Raw genomic sequence first — 14,629 nt, forward strand, 5'->3', positions numbered from 1 at the left:
CCATGTTGGCCAGGCAGGTCTCGAACTCTTGACCTCAGGTGATTAAACCGCTTCGGCCTCCCAACGTGCTGGGATTACAGGCGTGAGCCACCGTGCCCGACTCAGTATTATTTCCATCACTCTTCCACACAAGGCCTACCCACAACCATCATATACCCAGACTCAACTGCTTAGGACCCATTATGGCTTCCTTTTTTATTTTGCATTATTATTATTATTATTATTTTTTTTTTTTTTTTTTTGAGACAGAGTCTCTCTTAGTCGCCCAGGCTGGAGTGCAATGGCGCGATCTCGGCTCACTGCAAGCTCCGCCTCCCGGGTTCACGCCATTCTCCTGCCTCAGCCTCCCGAGTAGCTGGGACTACAGGCACCCGCCGCCTCGCCCGGCTAATTTTTTGCATTTTTAGTAGAGACGGGGTTTCACCGTGTTAGCCAGGATGGTCTCGATCTCCTGACCTCGTGATCCGCCCGCCTCGGCCTCCCAAAGTGCTGGGATTACAGGCGTGAGCCACTGCGCCCGGCCAATTTTGCATTATTATTATTATTATTATTAGAGACAGGGTCTCACTGTGTTGTCCAGGCTGGAGTGCACTTGTGCCATCGTAGCTCTGCCTGGCAGTTCCAACTCAGCCTTTTCCCTCTTCCCAGAACATGACTACTTTGATTAATAAAGCATGGCAGAAGTAATGCTATGTCAGGTCCAGGCCTAACCTTTAAGATAATTGGCAGCTTCCACCTTGGTCTCTCATAGCCTGAGCCATGATGTAAGAAGTCTGACCTTCCTTCTAGAGAGACCACATGAAGAGGCTCAGAATCTCCATGAAGGACAGGGACCCACTGGAGCCCAGCCTCCCAGCTGTCCCTGCCAAGGTGGTAGGTGTAAGAATGAAGCCATCTTGAAACCTCCACCCTTGAACATCCCACCCAGCCAAGCCTGTCTGAATTCCCTGATCCACAAAATTGTGAAACATAATGGTATGACTGTTGCTTTAAGCCACTATATTTTGGGGTCATTTGCTGCAGCACAGGAATAAATAATGGGGACATCTGTTACTCCCAGCTCTTCTTCTTTTTTTTAGACAGGTCTTGCTCTGTTGCCCAGGCTGGAGTACAATGGCACAGTCTAGGTTTACTGCAACCTCCACCTTCCAAATTCAAGTGATTCTCCTGCCTCAGCCTCCTGAATAGCTGGGATTACAGGCGCACACCACCACACCCAGCTAATTTTTTTATTTTTTGTAGACAAGGGGTTTCACCACGTTGGCCAGGCTGGTCTCAAACCTCTGACCTCCTGATCCACCCTCCTCAGCCTCCCAAAGTGCTGGGATTACAGGTTTGAGCGACAGTGTCCGGGCACTCCCAGCTCATTTTTAAAAACAGCTTCATTGGCCAGGCACAGTAGCTCATACCTGTAATCCCAGCACTTTGGGAGGCCAAAGAAGGAGGATCTCATGGGCCCAGGAGTTTGAGACCAGCCTGAGCAACACAGCAAAACTCTCATCTCTACAAAACATTTAAATTAAAGAAAAAATTTTTAAGGCCAGGCATGGTGGCTCACACCTGTAATCCCAGCATTTTGGGAGGCTGAGGCGGGTGGATCATGAGGTCAGGAGATTGAGACCATCCTGGCCAACATGGTCTCTACTAAAAATACAAAAATTAGCCAAGCATGGTGGTGCACACTTGCAGTCCTAGCTACTCAGGAGGCTGAGGCAGGAGAATCGCTTGAACCCAGGAGGCAGAGGATGCAGTGAGCCAAGATAGCACCACTGCACTCCAGCCTCGGCAACAGAGCGAGACTCTGTCTCAAAAAAAAAAAAAAAAAAATTGGGGGAAGACTTTTTTTTTTCTTTTTTTCTTTTTTTATTTTGAGACAGTGTCTTGCTCTATTTCCCAGGCTGGAGTGCAGTGGCGCCATCTCGGCTCACTGCAGCCTCCACCTCCCAGGTTCACGCCGTTCTCCTGCCTCAGCCTCCTGAGTAGCTGGGACTGCAGGTGCTCGCCACGATGCCCAGCTAATTTTTTGTATTTTTAGTAGAGACAAGGTTTCACCACGTTGGCCAGGCTGGTCTCAAACTCCTGACCCCAAGTGATTCACCCGCCTTGGCCTCTCAAAGTGCCGGGATCATAGGCATGAGACACCACGCCCAGCCTTTTTTTCTTTTTTTGAGACAGAGTCTTGCTCCGTCATCTGGGCTGGAGTGCAATGACCTGATGTCAGCTCACTGCAACTTCTGCCTCCCGGGCTTAAGAGATTCTCATATCTCAGCTTCCCAAGTAGCTGGGATTATAGGTATGCACCACCATGCCCAAGTAATTTTTGTATTTTTAATAGAGACGAATTTGGCCATGCTGGCCATGTTGGTTGTGAACTCCTGGCCTGATTCATCCACCTTGGCCTCCCAAAGTGCTGGGATACAGGCATGAGCCACCACACCCAACCTATTTATTTTTAAATTAAGGTTTTTTTCAAGGGTTACTGAAGTGTAATCGATAAATAAAGTGTATATGAGGGCACAATGTCTTACGCCTGTAATCTCAGCACTTTGGGAGGCCAAGGCAGGAGGATCTCTTGAGGCCAGGAGGTTGAGACCAGCCTGGGCAACATGGCAAGTCTCTGTCCCTATAGAAAAAACAAAAATATTAGCCAGGTACGGTGGCACATGCCAATAGTATATTACTAGCAGGAGGTTGAGGCGGGAGGAGCACTTGAGCCTGGGAGGTTGAGGCTGCAGTGAGCTGTGATTGTGCCACTGCACTCCAGCCTGGGCAACAGAGCAAGACAATGCCTCAAAGAAAAAAACGAAAACAAGCCAGGCACAGTGGCTCATGCCTGTAATGCCAGGTGTAGGCAGATCACCTGAGGTCAGGAGTTCGAGACCATCCTGGCTAACATGGTGAAACTCCGTCTCTACTGAAAATACAAAAATTAGCCAGGCATTGTGGTGCATGCCTATAGTCCCAATTACTCTGGGGGCTAAGGCGGGAGAATTGCTTGAACCTGGGAGGCGGAGGTTGCAGTGAGCCAAGATAGCGCCACTGCACTCCAGCATGGGCAACAGAGCGAGACTCCATCTCAAAAAAAAAGTCATGGCCTGGCGCAGTGGCCCATGCCTGTAATCCCAGCACTTTGGCAGGCGGATTGCCAGCTCAGGAGTTTTGCGACCAGCCTGGGCAACGTGGTGAAACTCCATCTCTACTAAAATACAAAAAATTAGCTGGGCATGGTGGCAGGTGCCTGTAGTCCCAGCTACTTGGGAGGCTGAGGCAGGAGAATCACTTGAACCTGGAAGGTGGAGCTTGCAGTGAGCCACGATCGTGCCACCGCACTCCAGCCTGGGCAACAGAGCAAGACTCCGTCTCAAAAAAAAAAAAAAAAGTCATATTGTGAATAATACAGACAATTGGTGGCTTGTGCCTGTAATCCCAGCACTTTGGGAGGCTGAGACAGGCAGATCGCTTGAGGTCAGGAGTTCAAGAGGAGCCTGGCCAACGTGGCAAAACCGCATCTCTACTAAAAATGCAAAAATTAGCCGAGTGTGGTGGCACACGCCTGTAGTCCCAGCTACTCGGGAGGCTGAGAGAGGAGAATTGCTTGAAATCGGGACACGGAGGCTGCAGTGAGCCAAGTGCCCATTGCACTCTAGCCTGGGCGACAGAGGGAGACTCTGTCTCAAAAAGAAAAAAAAAAAAAAACAGCCGGGCGCGGTGGCTCAAGCCTGTAATCCCAGCACTTTGGGAGGCCGAGACGGGCGAATCACGAGGTCAGGAGATCGAGACCATCCTGGCTAACACGGTGAAACCCCGTTTCTACTAAAAATACAAAAAAAACTAGCCGGACGAGGTGGTGGGCGCCTGTAGTCCCAGCTACTCGGGAGACTGAGGCAGGAGAATGGCGTAAACCTGGGAGGCGGAGCTTGCAGTGAGCTGAGATCCGGCCACTGTACTCCAACCTGGGCGGCAGAGCGAGACTCCGTCTCAAAAAAAAAAAAAAAAACAAAGAAGGTGTCCCTCTGTTACCCAACCCGGAGTACAGTGGCACAATCATAGCTCATTACAGCCTCCACCTCCCTGGAGTAGCTGGGACTACAGGTGTACACCACCATCCCTGGCTAACAACATAACATTTTGTTATGCCTACACATTGTAAGATAAGTGCCACATCGGCTGGTCACGGTGGCTCATGCCTGTAATCCCAGCACTTTGGGAGGGTGAGGCGGGTGGATTGCTTCAGCCTGGGAGTTTAAGACCAGCCTTGGCAATACGTTGAAATGAAATCCTGTTTCTACAAAAGATACAAAAATTAGCTGAGCTTTGGGAGGTCGAGGCGGGCGGATCACGAGGTCAGAAGATCGAGACCATCCTGGCTAACACGGTGAAACCCCGTCTCTACTAAAAATACAAAAAACTAGCCGGGCGAGGTGGCGGGCGCCTGTAGTCCCAGCTACTCGGGAGGCTGAGGCAGGAGAATGGTGTGAACCCGGGAGGCGGAGCTTGCAGTGAGCTGAGATCCGGCCACTGCACTCCAGCCTGGGCGACAGAGCAAGACTCCGTCTCAAAAAAAAAAAAAAAAATCGCTGGGCGCGGTGGCTCAAGCCTGTAATCCCAGCACTTTGGGAGGCCGAGACAGGCGGATCACGAGGTCAGGAGATTGAGACCATCCTGGCTAACACGGTGAAACCCCGTCTCTACTAAAAAAAATACAAAAAACTAGCCGGGCGAGGTGGTGGGCGCCTGTAGTCCCAGCTACTCGGGAGGCTGAGGCAGGAGAATGGCAGGAACCCAGCAGGCGGAGCTTGCAGTGAGCTGAGATCGGGCCACTGCACTCCAGCCTGGGCGACAGAGTGAGACTCCGTCTCAAAAAAAAAACAAAAAACAAAAAATCAGCTGGGCGTGGTGGTGGGCCCCTGCAGTCCCAGCTACTCAGGAGGCTAATGCAGGAGAATGGCGTGAACCCAGGAGGCGGAGCTGGCGGTGAGCAGAGATCACGCCACTGCACTCTAGCCTGGGGGACAGAGCTATACTCCATCTCAAAAAAAAAAAAAAAAAAAAAAAAAAAAATTAGCTGAGTGTGGTGGCATGCACCTGTAGTCCCAGCTAGTTGGGAGGCTGAGGCAGGAGGATTGGTGGAGCCTGGGAGGTTGAGGCTGCAGTGAGCAGGGTTTGCACCACTACATTTCAATCTGTGTGACAAAGCGAGACCCTGTCCCAAAAAAAGAAAAAAAAAAAAAGATAATTACCACATCAAGCTAATTAACATATTAAACACTTCACATAGTTAACTTTTTGCTTTTTGTGCATGTGTGAGAACATTTAAGATCTACTCTCAGCCGGGCGCAGTGGCTCATGCCTGTAATCCCAACAGTTTCGGAGGCTGAGGTGGGCAGATCACGAGGTCAAGAGATCGAGACCATCCAGGCCAACATGGTGAAACCCCATCTCTACTAAAAATACAAAAAATTAGCTGGGCGTGGTGGCACATGCCTGTAGTCCCAGCTACTCAGGAGGCTGAGACAGGAGGATCACTTGAACCACAGGAGGTGGAGGTTGCAGTGAGCCGAGATTGTGCCACTGCATTCCAGCTTGGTGACAGAGCGAGACTCAGTTCACCCTCCAACCCCCCCCAAAAAAACTACTCTCTTAGCAAATTTCAACTGTACAATACAGTATTATTAACTATAATTGCCGTATATTAGATCTCCAGAATTTATTCATCTTGCATGACTAAAACAGCTGTATAATAATAACTGACCAGTATCTCCCCATTTCCTCCACCCACCAGTCCCTGGCCGCCATCATTCTACATTCTGCTTCTATGAGTTCAGCTTTTTAAGATTCCACATATAAATGACATCATGCAATATTTGTCTTTATATTTTCACTTAGCATAATGGCTTATTTCATTTAGTATGGCTTATTGCATTTAGCATGTCCTCCAACTTCATCCATGTTCCAAATGGCCACATTTCCTTCCTTTTTGAGGCTCCATGATATTCCATTCTCTGGATATACCACATTTTAAAAATTCATTTATCCTTCCACAGACACGTAGGTTGATTTCATATCTTGGCTATTGTGAATAATGCTGCAATGAACATGGAAGCTCAGATACCACTTCAACATACTGATTTCGTTTTCTATGGAGATATAGCCAGAAATGGGATTGCTGGATCATATGGTAGTTCTTTTGGTTTTTTTGAGACAGGGTCTTACTCTGTACCTTCAGCCTCCCGAGGAGCTAGGACTACAGGTGCGGCCACCAGGCCCTGCTAATTTTTTATTTTTTGTAGAGATAGGGTCTCACTGTGATTCCCAGGCTGGTCTCAAACTCCTGGACTCAAGCAATCCTTCTGCCTTGGCCTCCCGAAATGCTTGGCTTACAGATATGAGCCACCACGCTCAGCCTGTGGTTCTATTTTTAATTTTTCAAGGAACCACCATAACTGTTTTCCATAACAGCTCTACCAACTCATAATCCCTCCAACAGTATACAAGGGTTCCCATCTTTGTTATCTTTTGTCTCTTTGATCATAGCCATTTTAACAAGTGTGAGGTGATATCTTATTGTGCTTTTGACATGCATTTCCCTGATGAGTGGTGATGTATTTTTCTTTCTTTCTTTTTTTTTTTTAATATGGAGTCTCACTCGCCTCACCAGGCTGGACTGCAGTGGCACAGTCTCGGCTAACTGCAACCTCCGCCTCTCCGGTTCAAGCAATTCTCCTGCATCAGCCTCCCGAGTAGCTGGGACTACAGGCATGTGCCACCATGCCCAGCTCATTTTTGTATTTTTAGTAGAGACGGGGTTTCACCATGTTGGCCAGGATGGTCTCAATCTCTTGACCTCATGATCCACCTGCCTTGGCCTCCCAAAGTGCTGGGACTACAGGCGTAAACCACCGTGCCCAGCCAATGTTGAACATTTTTTCATACACCTATTGGCCATTTATATGTCTTCTTTTGGGGTATATCTATTTGAGTCCTTTGCCCGTTAAATTTTTTATTTTTATTGTTTTAGAAATGAGGTCTCCCTATGTTGCTTGGGTCTGCCTCAAACTCCTGGACTCAAGCAATCCTCTCACCTCAGCTTCCTAAGTAGGAGGGCCTACAGGTATACACCACTGCACCTGGCTCTTTGCTTTTTTTTTCTTTGAGATGTAATTTTGCTCTTGTTGCCCAGGCTAGAGTGCAATGGTGCAATCTTGGCTCACTGTAATCTCCACCTCCTGGGTTCAAACGATTCTCCTGCCTCAGCCTCCCGAGTAGCTAGGATTACAGGCATGTGCCACCACGCCCGCTAATTTTGCATGTTTAGTAGAAACAGGGTTTCACCGTGTTGGTCAGGTTGGTCTCGAACTCCTGACCTCAGGTGATCCACCCACCTCAGCCTCCCAAAATGCTGAGATTACAGGCATGAGCCACCGTGCCTGGCCTCTTTGCTCATTTTTTGATTGGGTTATTTGTTTTCTTGCTGTTGAGCTACTTGAGTTACTTATATATCTTAGATATTAACTCTTATCAGATGTGTGGTTTGCAAATATTTTCTCCCATGCTATAGGTTCTCTTCAACTCTGTCGTTGATTTCCTTTGCTGTGCAGAAGCTTTTTAGTTTGATGCAATCCCGTTTGTCTATTTTTGCTTTTGTTGCCTGTGGTTTTGGGGTCATACCCAAAAAAATCATTGTCCAGACCAATGTGAATAAGCTTTTTCCCTGTTTCTTCTTAGTAGTTTTGCAGTTTTTGGTTTTATATTTTAAGTCTTTAATCCACTTTTAGTTGATTTCTGTGTGTGTTGTAAAGGTCTAATCTCATTCTTCTGCCTGCAAACATTCACTTTTCCTGACACAATTTATTGAAGAGACTGTCCTTCTCCCATTGTGTGCTCTTGGCACCTTTGTTGCAGATTAATTGAGCATAAATACATGGATCTATATCTGGGCTTTATATTGTGTTCCATTGATCTATGTATCTGTTTTATGCCAATACTATGCTGTTTTAATTACTATAGTTTTGCAGTATAATTTGAAATCAGGTAGTGTGATGCTTCCAGGTTTGTTCTTGTTGCTCAAGATTGTGACCAGGAGTAGTGGCTCACACCTGTAATCCCAGCTTTGGGAGGCTGAGGCAGGCAGATCACTTGAGGTTGGGAGTTTGAGAACAGCCTGGCCAACATGGTGAAACCCCATCTCTACAAAAAATACAAAAATTAGCTGGACATGGTGGTGCAAATCTGTAATCCCAGCTACTTGGGAGGCTGAGGCAGGAGAATCACTTGAATGCAGGAGGCAAAGGTTGCAATAAGCCAAAATTGCACCACTGCACTCCAGCCTGGGCAACAAGCAAGACTTCGTCTCAAAAATAAAAAAGAAAAAAAAAAAAAAAAGAGATGAAAATGGAACCTAGGGCCAGGCGCGGTGGCTCACGCCTGTAATCCCACCACTTTGGGAGGCCGAGACTGGTGGATCACAAGGTCAGGAGATCGAGACCATCCTGGCTAACACGGTGAAACCCCATCTCTACTAAAAGATACAAAAATATAGCCGGGCGAGGTGGCGGGCGCCTGTAGTCCCAGCTACTTGGGAGGCTGAGGCAGGAGAATGGCGGGAACCCGGGAGGCGGAGCTTGCAGTGAGCTGGGATCCGGCCACTGTACTCCAGCCTGGGCAACAGAGCGAGACTCCGTCTCAGGAAAAAAAAAAAAAAAAAGAAATGGAACCTAGTGCTCTGGGTGATTATGAAAATTAAATGAGATAGTGCTTTTAAAACAAAGCTGGAGGCATCATACTACCCTGCTTCAAACAGTACTACAAGGCTACAGTAACCAAAACAGTGTGGTACTGGTACAAAAACAGACACATAGACCAATGGAACAGAATAGAAAACCTAGAAATAAAGCTGTACATCTACAACTATCTGATCTTCGACAAAGTTGATAATAACAAGCAATGGGGAAGGACTCCCCATTCAATGTATAGTGCTGGGATAACTGGTTAGCCATATGCATAAGAATGAAAATGGATCCTTCCTTCTCAACTGAAGATGGATTAAAGACTTAAATATAAAACCCAAAACTGTAAACACCCTAGAAAAAAACCTAGGAAATACCATTCTGGACACAGGCCTTGGCAAAGATTTCATGCCAAAGACTACAAAAGCAATTGTAACAAAAGCCTAAGTTGACAAGTGGGACCTAATTAGGCCAAAGAGCTTCTTCACACAGAAGAAACTATCACACAGTAAACACATAGTCTACAGAATGGAAGAAAATATTTGCACACTATACATCTGACAAAGATCTAATATCGGGAACCTATAAGGAACCTAAACAAATCAACAAGCAAAACACAAACAACCCCATTAAAAAAATGGGCAAAGGACATGAACAGACACTTCTCAAAAGAAGACATACATATGGCAAACAAGCATTAAAAAATGTTCAATATCACTAATCATTGGAGAAATGCAAATCAAAGCCACAGTGTGATACCATCTCACGTCGATCAAAATGGCTACTTTTTTTTTTTTTTTTTGAGATGGAGTCTCGCTCTGTCGCCCAGGCTACAGTGCAGTGGCGCCATCTCAGCTCACTGCAAGCTCCGCCTCCTGGGTTCACGCCATTCTCCTGCCTCAGCCTCCCAAGCAGCTGGGACTACAGGCGCCCGCCACCACGCCTGGCTAATGTTTTGTATTTTTAGTAGAGACGGGGTTTCACCGTGTTAGGCAGGATGGTCTCGAGCTCCTGACCTCGTGATCCGCCCGTCTCGGCCTCCCAAAGTGCTGGGATTACAGGCTTGAGCCACCGCGCCCAGGCAAAATGGCTACTATTAAAAAGCAAAAAAATAGGACCGGGCGCGGTGGCTCACACCTGTCATCGCAGCACTTTGAGAGGCCAAGGCAGGTGGATCACGAGGTCAGGAGATCCAGACCATCCTGGCTAACACGGTGAAACCCCGTCTCTACTAAAAATACAAAAAATTAGCCGGGCGAGGTGGCGGGCGCCTGTAGTCCCAGCTGCTCGGGAGGCTGAGGCAGGAGAATGGCGTGAACCCGGGAGGCGGAGCTTGCAGTGAGCTGAGATCGCGCCACTGCACTCCAGCCTGGGCGACAGAGCGACTCTGTCTCAAAAATAAATAAATAAATACATACATACATACATAAATAAGTAAAAAAATAACAGATATTAGGCTGTAATGGAGGCTCACACCTGTAGTCGCAGTACTTTGGGAGGCCGAGGAGGGCAGATCACTTGAGCCCAGGAGTTTGAGACTAACATGGGCAACATGGCAAAACCCCTCTCTACAAAAAATACCGGCCGGGCGCGGTGGCTCAAGCCTGTAATCCCAGCACTTTGGGAGGCCGAGGCGGGCGGATCACGAGGTCAGGAGATCAAGACCATCCTGGCTAACCCGGTGAAACCCCGTCTCTACTAAAAAATACAAAAAAAAAAAAAAAAACTAGCGGGCATGGTGGTGGGCGCCTGTAGTCCCAGCTGCTCAGGAGGCTGAGGCAGGAGAATGGCGTGAACCCGGAAGGCGGAGCTTGCAGTGAGCCGAGATCGCACCACTTCACTCCAGCCTGGGGGATAAGAACGAGACTTCGTCTCAAAAAAAAGAGAAAAGAAAAGTGACTCTAAGTCCCCTGCTTTTCCAGAACACTGAGTCAGAAGTTGTTTTTCCTCCTTGCCACCTCCCACCTTTGCTGCACTTAAGCTAGTACTCTCTTCTGAAATTAGCTGTTGGGGTAGACTGTTGTAATCGTGGCCCCCGATTGTTCACGCCTCCCTGTATGCTTGCCTTTTGACTGTGCCCTCTCACCATGACTCTGAGAAGGGCCACATGACGTGCTGTGGCCAATGGAACAATAGCAAACATGACACAAGCAGAAGAGAATGTGGAGCTTGCCTTCTTGCTGCTATTCAACCTATGTGATCACCTGGGCTACTTTGCTGGTGGATGAAAGACACGTGGCTCAGTTACCTCCATCTCCCCACAGACAGCTGGCCAACTAACAACTATGTGAGTGAGACCCTGCGGGAACAGCCATCCACCAGTCTGCTTGCCAACTGTCCTGAGAAGTGATTTGCCTGAGGTTACACAGTGAGGAAATGAGGCAATAAGTGAATTCATTCAATTAGTATTTATTGAGCACCTACCATATACCAGGCTTTGGGAAAGCAGCAGTGAGCAAAACAGTCCCAGCCTTGTAGGTGGAGACAGACAATGCACATGTAAATGAATGTGGAGCAGATTAGCCTTTTGTGATCAATGCTGTAAAGGAAAGCACAGCAAAGCCATGCTAGGCGTGGGGAGAGAGTGATAGAGTTGAGTGTGCTGTTTTTGGATGGAGAGGTCAAGGAAGGCCTGTCTGAAGAGATGACATCTGAGTAGAGACCAGAATGAGGTGAAAGATATCTATGTAGATCTCTAGGTGAGAAGTGTAACAGAAAGAGGGAACCACAAATTAAAACACCCTGCGGTATGAATATGATAGATTCCTTTGAGAAACAGCAATGTTGCCAGTGAAACAATGGAATGAACAGGCGGGTAAACTGCCAGGAAGTAAGGTCAGCTATAAAGTCAGGGGTTTGATTATATAGGGCCTTATAAGTCCAAGTTAGAACTTTGGATTTTCTTCTGGGTGATAAGAAGTTGATAGAAGATTAAGATCAAGGCAGTCTATGATATCATTTCAGTGTTTTTGTTTGTTATGGGTTTTTTTTTTTTTTGTTTGTTTTTTGAGATGGAGCCTTGCTCTTGTCACCCAGGCTGGAGTGCAATGGCATGATCTTGGCTCACTGCAACCTCCGCCTCTTGAGTTCAAGCGATTCTCCTGCCTCAGCCTCACAAGTAGCTAGGATTACAGGTGCCCCCCACCATGCCCGGCTAATTTTTGTATTTTTAGTAGAGACGGGGTTTCATCACGTTGGCCAGGCTGGTCTCAAATTCCTGACCTCAGGTAACCTGGCTGCGTCAGCCTCACAAAGTGCTGGGATTACAGGTGCCCGCCACCATGCCCGGCTAATTTTTGTATTTTTAGTAGAGACAGGGTTTCATCATGTTGGCCAGGCTGGTCTCAAATTCCTGACCTCAGGTGATCTGCCTGCCTCGGCCTCCCAAAGTGCTGGGATTACAGGCATGAGCCACCACGCCCGGCCTGTTTGTGGGCTTTATTGTTGTTTTTTTGAGACAGGGTCTCACTTTGTTCTCCAGGCTGGAATGCAGTGGCATGATTCACTGCAGCCTCCACCTCCCAGGTTCAGCCCCGCCAAGTAGCTGAGACTGCAGGCATGAGTCACCACGCCTGGCTAATTTTTGTATTTTTAGTAGAGACAGGGTTTCACCATGTTGCCCAGGCTGGTCTTGAACTCCTGATCTCAAGTGATCCACCTGCCTCGGTTTCCCAAAGTGGTAGGATTACTGGCATGAACTACTATGCCCAGCCATGATTTATGCTTTATAAGGATCACTCTGGCTACTATGTAGAGAGTAGATGGTGAGGGTGCGTAGGAGAGATGGAGTGGAATCACTGAGGCAGATGGATGGTGATTATAGCTTGGACCAGGGTGTTAGCAGTAGAGGTTGTGAGGGGTACTCAAATTCAAGATGCCATATTTTGTGGACTCTAAGACTCCACTAATTTTAAGATACACTGTGGCAGTTCTAAAACATAGCCCCAAATTCTTTGACACTCTTCTTTTTTGTTTTTTGGGGTTTTTTTTGGAGACGGAGTCTTGCTCTGTCGCCCAGGCTGGAGTGCAGTGGCACGATCTCAGCTCACTGCCGGCTCCGCATCCTGGGTTCACGCCATTCTCCTGCCTCAGCCTCCTGAGTAGCTGAGACTACAGGTGCCCGCCACCACGCCTGGCTAATTTTTTGTATTTTTGGTAGAGACAGGGTTTCACCATGTTAGCCAGGATGGTCTTGATCTCCTGACCTCGTGATCCGCCCGCCTCGGCCTCCCAAAGTGCTGGGATTACAGGCGTGAGCTACTGTGCCCGGCCGTGACACTCTTCTTATGGAGAGGTCAGGGGTCTGTGTGCCTTCCCCTAAAATTTGGGTGGGCTTATGACTGCTTCAAGCAGCAGAGTACAATGGAAGTGATGTGATGTGACTTCCGAGGCAAACTTTCGTCTTGCTCACTGGGTGCTATTGTCTGAATGTGTGTCTCCACAAAAGTCATATGTTGAAATCCTAACACCCAAGGTGATGGTATTAGGAGGTGGGGCCTTTGGGAGGTGATCGGATCATCAGAATGGAGCCCTCATGATCAATTAGTGCCTTTATAAGAGACCCCAGGGAGATCCCTCACCCCTTCTGCCCTGTGAGGTTACAACGAAAACATACTTTCTTTTTTTTTTTGAGATGGAGTCTCACTCTGTCTGTCGCCCAGGCTGGAGTGCAATGGCGCAATCTTGGCTCACTGCAACCTCCGCCTCCCAGGTTCAAGCGATTCTCCTGTCTCAGCCTCCTGAGTAGCTGGGATTACAGGCGCGTGCCACCACACCTGGCTAATTTTTGAATTTTTTTTTTTTTTTTTTTTTGGGACGGAGACTCACTCTGTCGCCCAGGCTGGAGTGCGGTGGCGCGATCTCGGCTCACTGCTAGCTCCACCTCCTGGGTTCACGCCATTCTCCTGCCTCAGCCTCTCGAGTAACTGGGACTACAGGCACCTGCCACCGCGCCCAGCTAATTTTTTGTAGTTTTTTTTTATTAGAGATGGGGTTTCACGGTGTTAGCCAGGATGGTCTCGATCTCCTGACCTCATGATCCGCCCGCCTCAGCCTCCCAAAGTGCTGGGATTACAGGCGTGAGTCACTGTGCCTGGCCAGTTTTTGGATTTTTAATAGAGACGGGGTTTCATCATGTTGATCAGGCTAGTTTCAAACTCCTGACCTCGTGATCCACCCACCTTGGCCTCCCAAAGTGCTGGGATTACAGGCGTGAGCCACCCGCCCAGCGAGAAGATGCCTTCTATGAAGAAACAGGCCCTTACCAGAAACCAAATCTACTGGTACTTTATCTTCAATTTCCTAGCCTTCAGAAAGGTAAACTGTTGTTTACAGGCTACCTAATCTATGGTATTTTATTATAGCAGTCCAATTGGAATAAGAATCTGGGATACTGGCCCTCAGAACCATGAGCTGCCATAATAGAGAGGCCATGTGGAGAGTCCACATGGAGAAGTTCCGAGAATATATAACAATAGATGATAGATAGATAGATAGATAGATAGATAGATAGATAGATAGATAGCCAGCCAGTGAGCCCCCAGCTATTCATGTCATCCCAACCAAGGAGCCAGACTTGAGAGTGACTCCTCTCCAGATGACTCTAGCCTCCAGCCCTTACAGTCATCCCAGCCATCAGCTAAGACTCCAGGCATTGTGAAGATGAGACAAATATTTCTTGCTGTGCCTTCTCTCAATTCCAGACCCACAAAACCTGTGAGCAAGGTAAAATGGTGGTTGTTTTATGCAGCTCAGTTCTCAAGTGGTTTGTTTTTTTGTTTGTTTGTTTTTGTTTTTGTTTTGAGACGGAGTCTCGCTGTGTCGCCCGGGCTGGAGTGCAGAGGCCGGATCTCAGCTCACTGCAAGCTCCGCCTCCCGGGTTTTTACGCCATTCTCCTGCCTCA

The sequence above is a fragment of the Macaca fascicularis genome, chromosome 2, assembly GCF_037993035.2.
Source record: "Macaca fascicularis isolate 582-1 chromosome 2, T2T-MFA8v1.1".
Lineage (NCBI taxonomy): Eukaryota > Metazoa > Chordata > Mammalia > Primates > Cercopithecidae > Macaca > Macaca fascicularis.